This window comes from Pteropus medius, unplaced genomic scaffold (assembly GCF_902729225.1).
Source record: "Pteropus medius unplaced genomic scaffold, Ma_sr-lr_union100, whole genome shotgun sequence".
Taxonomy (NCBI): domain Eukaryota; kingdom Metazoa; phylum Chordata; class Mammalia; order Chiroptera; family Pteropodidae; genus Pteropus; species Pteropus medius.
In genome coordinates, this window is record NW_024353907.1 from 221,112 (window position 1) to 227,481 (window position 6,370).

The 6,370-nt window shown below is 36.9% G+C and overlaps 1 pseudogene; it reads right to left on the reverse strand.

The window, feature by feature from the left end:
* Window positions 1–1,604: 1,604 nt before the first annotated feature.
* On the reverse strand, window positions 1,605–1,723 carry LOC120593692 (uncharacterized; annotated as a pseudogene).
* Between the last annotated feature and the right edge of the window lie 4,647 nt (window positions 1,724–6,370).

Sequence of the window (6,370 nt, forward strand, 5' to 3'; positions counted from 1 at the left end):
CTGATTCAACAAGGAAAATAATTTGGCTTGAACTGATGAATCAGGATAGCTCTGAATCCCAAGTGTAGGAAACAGGTATTGTCCTTGTTTATTCATTCATCTATTAATTCTTTCTTTCAAGTAACATTTATTGAATTCCTCCCATTTACCAACCCCCAAGTGAGGTACAGAGAATGAAAACACACATGAGGAAAGAAAGGAGAGAAAGAGACAGAGACAGAGACAGAGAGAACTCTTCTTAGAAAATCTTGTAATTTTCACGGCCAGGCCTTAATTTGTGCCTCAATTTGAACAATCCCATCACAGGTTGGATTTTCTGGGACTCAAACTTTGAGACAGAGATTAGCAAGTGGGAAGTTTATTAAGGAGTGCTTTTGGGATCCACACCTGTGAAAACCTGCCAAGAAAGCAGGAGTGCCATGCAATATGTCATGAACAGGATTCTGTAACCCTCTCCCCCAAATTTATATGTTTAAGCCCTAATCTCCAATTGACTGTATTTGAAGATAAGGCCTATATGGAGATAATAAAGGTTCAGTGATGTCATGAGGGTGTGACCTTCATTAGATAAGGCTGATATATTTAAGAACAGAAAGAGACACCAGATCTCTCTCTCTCTCTCTCTCTCTCTCTCTCTCTCTCTCTCTCTCCATCACCAAACCATGTGCACACACAGAGGAAAAGTCATATGAGGATACAGCAAGAAGGTGGTTGTCTACAAGCCATGAAGAGAACCTTTACCAGAGTGTGAATTTGCTAGCATCATGATCTTGGACTTTGAGCCTTCAGACTGTGAGAAAATATTTATGTTGTCTAAGCCACCCAGCCTGTGGTATTTTTTTTATGGCAACCCAGTCCTAATGAAGTCCTCAGTTAAAACCATAGGCAGTTATGGAGCTGGGATAGCCTTTCAGAGTTGTCCCAAGGTGAGGTGAAGGGCCAGAAATTTATACTTCAGCATTGCTCATCATTGAGCAGGGGACAAAATGTTCAGCAAGGCAGTACTCTTCAATGGTAATGGCTATCTTCAGATTGGAAATAAGAAACATAAAACATTGAATGCCTAATTATTTCCATTTAACCACTTTTAAAATGAAGCAACCCCAGAGTCTTCGCAGTTGCCACACCTAGCTCCAAGTACAAGATCTCTGGTTAACATTGAGTCTTCTCCATCAGGTCAGGAAGTAGTTCCTGGTGATCCAGCAATATATGGCTAAAAGTTGAATACTCTATCTTGAGCACATACAATGTCCAATGACTGATAAAGCATAGAAGCTCTAGTAAAAGCTTCCTTTCAAAAAATGAGAAGAATTGACAATGCCACCAATGATCATCAGTCTACGGATATATAAAATATTTCTGGAAAGGGATAGCAAGAATTCCAATTATGGCAGTGAAGGACATTCCAGTTGATCGATCTGGCATCTCACGGTTCTTCTCTTTGTAAGAAGCCCCATTTTCTTCCAATGCAATATCCAAAGTAGCATTGAATCTTATCTTGTTCTTGAAAGATCTTACTAGTCAGTAGCCTGAATTTTTCTACCAAATGCTTTCATGCTACAGCTTTAGAAGGTACATTGTTTTTTTTATAACTTTTTTTTTTAAGTCTGCAGCACATGGTATTCCCAGATGGTCTCCCATCGAAGTACTAACAAGGCCCGACCCTACTTAGCTTCCGAGATCAGATGAGATCGAGCGTGTTCAGGATGGAATGGTCGTAGACAGAAGGTACATTGTTTAATTGAAGAATGACAAATGTTCCACTCTGGCATGATAATGATAGAAAACCTAAGCTTTCCTCTGATTCACCTTCTCTACCAGCCAATCCCATATCTTAAGATTTGTTACCTGGTGAACCCCTCTCCTGGTAGCAAACTCTGTAACATTTAGGATTCTTTGAACTGCATAACATTGAAAACTCAACTCAAACCATCTTTCTCAATAATAAAGCATATTGGTACCAAAACTAAATCTCAGCTGCAAAAGAGTCTTTAGGGTTAATTGATCAAGGATATCATCAAGGACACAGAATACTTCCATCTTTCATTCTGACAAACACTGTCAGCTTTCTCCTAAGGCTGATTTCACTCATGGCTATAGAATGCTACCTACAGCAACTAGAGTTAAATAGCTACTCATTTATATCCATTGAGAGACTGACTTCAAATAGCTTCGCATCATAACAAGAAAGTTGCATTTCCAAAAACTCTCAGAAAAGTTCTTTTTGTTTCTAATTGGATCAAATTGATTTGGGCCAGACTATCTATAAATTCAGACAGAAATGACTAGATTAGACTAATCAGAACCCAAAGGATTAGGGGTCAACCAACTTCCCCTGAGGTATATGGGCTATAAGTGGGAGCAAATGACACCTAGATAAAATAAAGATTTAATTAGGAATATAAAAGGATGGCATAGATGCCAAGGTGACAACCAACATTTCCCTCTACATTTGGTTCAGATTCTGGGAGGTGGATACCTTAAGTGGAGAATAGGATCATTCTGCTCACCAGAAAAGAATCTTTCCCATTGGAATGTAATACATTGGCATTCCATTTATACATCTGTCTCTTGTGATTTGCTTACTACTTTTTAATCACCTCCTTGTCATGTCTGACAAGGCTAAGGAACAACTCAATCATTGGACCAATTACATTCACCCAGGTCAGGCTTCTACTCACTGTGATGCCATTTTCAGTCTACAATACCACAATTTTAGTTACTCTGAGTAATAAGAAAAAGAAAACATAACAATATGACTGTGTAATATGCATTAACAAACTACATTTACAAATATGCAACCACAAAATGAGAGATTCACAAGCCAACACTGATATCTATTTTTCATATGTTTTGTTTGTTCTATCAGTGGCTTCTTTGAATCCAACTTAAAATTCTTGTCCTCCACTTTAATGGTATTTCCTATTGCTATTTCTCCAAAACTGTTGTCAAATTGGATACATATTGTCATCTGTATCACATATGTACAAAAAAATCTCACTGAAGAAAAAAAGATTCAGTCCTACATCATTAAATGGGGTCTCAAAATCCTTTCCATGCGTAAGAGGCTATGAAACACTTACTTTGATAATTAGGAGAAATAAACCTGAAATATCTTGGAGTATAAATGTCAAACATTGAGCCCATGGGCCAGCTCCAGTTTGCAGAAGATTATCATTCAATGACACAGTCTCATTGTAAACAGCTTTACTTCAGTTGGTATATATATATTTGTGTGTGAAATATTGGTTCAGGCTACTGGGATTTCCATGAGGGGAGATTGGTCCATGAGTAAATTTGACTTGACACTCTTGTCCTGAGGAAATAAAATGACATTTTTAAGAATGTAAGATTAATACATTAAATGATTATTATTTACCCCAAACTAAGCCTTTGAATGCACCAGTAAAATTGGGGTATCAACTGTCAGAAGCTGTAAAATACTGAAGACAGTATATGCATTGCAGCTCAGTGCCATGTCTGTGTGTGTGTGTGTGTGTGTGTGTGTGCATGCGCGTGTGTGTTTGTGTTTCCTAAACAACAGAGTCCTCTAAACAAACCATATTTGCACATTCCACTACATCGTATTCTGGTCCTGAATTTCTCAATCTGCTTTTTATACAATGTTACTCATATTTTTTTCTAAGACTCTTCTAAATTAAAGCAGGGTTTTTCAAGAGCCAATTCAAAATGAAGATTGATTTTTTTCATGATGTCACCAAAAGGGCATGTCGCTTCCTTTTTTTCTCCCTGTATCAAGAAAAATGGATACTAATATTGGACTTATTTCACCCTTAGCACACAGGCAATCTCTGTAGACAATATCAGTGAATTTGAAGTTATCAAAGTTATCAATGGAATCCTGGATAAAGCAAAACTTTCAGAGATAGGCTCCTTAACTCCCATGGGAAATTATACATATTTTCAGCTCTTTTTAAGACACTATTATAACGACTATTTTTAATATTAGTACTAAAATATAGCCTTTCACTTTATTTAAAGGGAGTTAGTTAACCAAAATTCTTAGGTAAAAAATCCAAAGGAAGTTTTGTTTATGATGAAACTCAAACCCTACCCCTAAACTCTTTAGTTATACACTATGCCTATTTTTATTAACATATATGACTGTGTTTTTCAATATGATGCTGTCAGCTGCTTAAATCATTCATAATTAATATTTCCAGTGGCCAATGTTTCATGAACAATACATTCGAATGCCAATGTGACCAGAAAAATGAATAAAAGTGGCAAGAAGATGAAGAAAAGGGCAAAATGAAAACAGTGTTTAACAATTTTTAAAGTAATAGTATTAGCAACTAATTTATTCCACGATAATAATAATTAAAAAGCTATGGCCTTTAAAATTTATATTTTGAGTTGCCTATGTTTATTTCATTTAAAATGTTTTCCAAGCAATGAATTTGGTCCACTCATGTTCCCATAATTGAGAATCATGACAAAATAGTCATGGAGAACATGGCAAAATAAGGCAAATTTTTCCTCTGCCAGACATCACCCAACATGCACTCTGGTTGAGACTTTGGATGTCTTAAGTCCACCAACGCTTACCTGGGAAAGCCTATTAATAGTGGATCTCCAATGTCACCTTAAAGAAAAAACAAGCCTGAAGACTGTGACCTGCAGGATGAAGGATGCAGAAGAAAGCTAGAAGGAGCCTCGGGTATGATGAATATTCAACTTCAGGAAAGCATTGAAATGCAGGATAAGTGGAGGCATAGAGAAAGCACTTAGAAGAGCAGAAGCAAATGAAAAATTCTTCCTTGAAATGTAATCATCTTGAATAGGCTGATTTTCATCTTCATCAGAGCGTTAGTAATTGAGAAAACCCCAGTTGGAGCTCCATTTATTAAAACAGCAAGGAAACAACCTGGGGTCTCAATATGCATTTCAGCCCAAACTGTTACATTTGCCTTTGAGGGCAGAGAAGAGCCAGGGTTGTCCTGAAATGGGTCAAGATCAGAAAAAATATTTCTGAACAGAATTCTCCCCCACTCACAACCTACAAGAGCCCTAGAATTATGAGAAAGAAGTTTCCCCTTCTCTCACCAAGACCTGTATTAGTTACCTACTGCTGAAATAAAGCTATGTAACAAATAACCCCAAACTCAGTAGCTTAAAAATATAACAATTGTGACTCACTGGTCTATGGATTGTGTGCTGGACTCCTAGCAGAGTGAAGCTCTTGGTTAGCCTTGACTCCAGGCTGTGAGTTGGTTCAGGTCTCTTCTAAGTGCCTCTTCATAATGAGAACAGTGGTTACACAGGCCATGTTTTTCTCATGATGATGGCAAAAGTCCAAGAGGAACCAACAAAAAACATTCAATATCCCTTAAGACCTTGGCTAAGAACTGACACACTGAAACTTCTAATCATATCTCCTGGGCCAAAGCAAGTTGCATGACAAAGCCCAACATCAACAGAGTTGTGAAATATAATTCGTTCACAATGAACCATTATAAAGGTGGGAGGGAAGGATGAATCATAAGCAAATATAACATACCAAGATTGAGGGCTTTACTCCGGACGGTCCAGGTACAAGCATTCCAGTCACTTGTTTGCAACATTAAAAAAAATAATGTAATTTAAATGTCCATTGACAAATTAATGGATAAACATAATGCAAGATATGTGTGTGTGTCTATAATGATACATGTTATAACATGCATAAAATTTAAAACATTATGATAAGTGATAGAAGCCACAAACAAAAGAACAAATATTGCATGATTTTATTTATATGAGGTTTCTAAAGTAGACTAATTCATAGAGATAGAGAGTAGAATGGTGGTTTCCAGAGGCTAAGGTGAGGGGAGAATGAGCATTTTTATTCAATGGCTACGGAATTTCTGTTTGAGATGATGAAAAATTTCTTGAGATGGCTAGTGGAGATGGTTGCACAACAATGTGAATGTACTTAATGCCACTGAATTGTAGATGTAAAAATGATTAAAATGGTAAAATTTATTTTATGTATATTTTGTCACAATAAAAGACGAATGTGAATAAGAAGAGTTAACCTATGTGCAGCAGCAAAGTACGGGCTGACACACAGATTGGTCTATTTTATCCTAACAACCACCTTGGGCTAGGATTTATTCTTCATTCTGGAAGAGACCAGATACTGATGGGATCACTTGACTTAAAGAAGCCCGCGTTATTCCCTTTATATCAGAGTAAAAAAGGTCAGAGGTGGCAATGACTTTGAAATAAGATGTACTTTAATACTGCTCAGCCCATAATTATATGTTAAGACATCTGGTGCTACCTTTGCCAGTAAGGTTACATTCCCTCAAGTGATTTATGCTAACAGACACCAGGTTGACCTACGCAAATCTAGATGCTATTATTC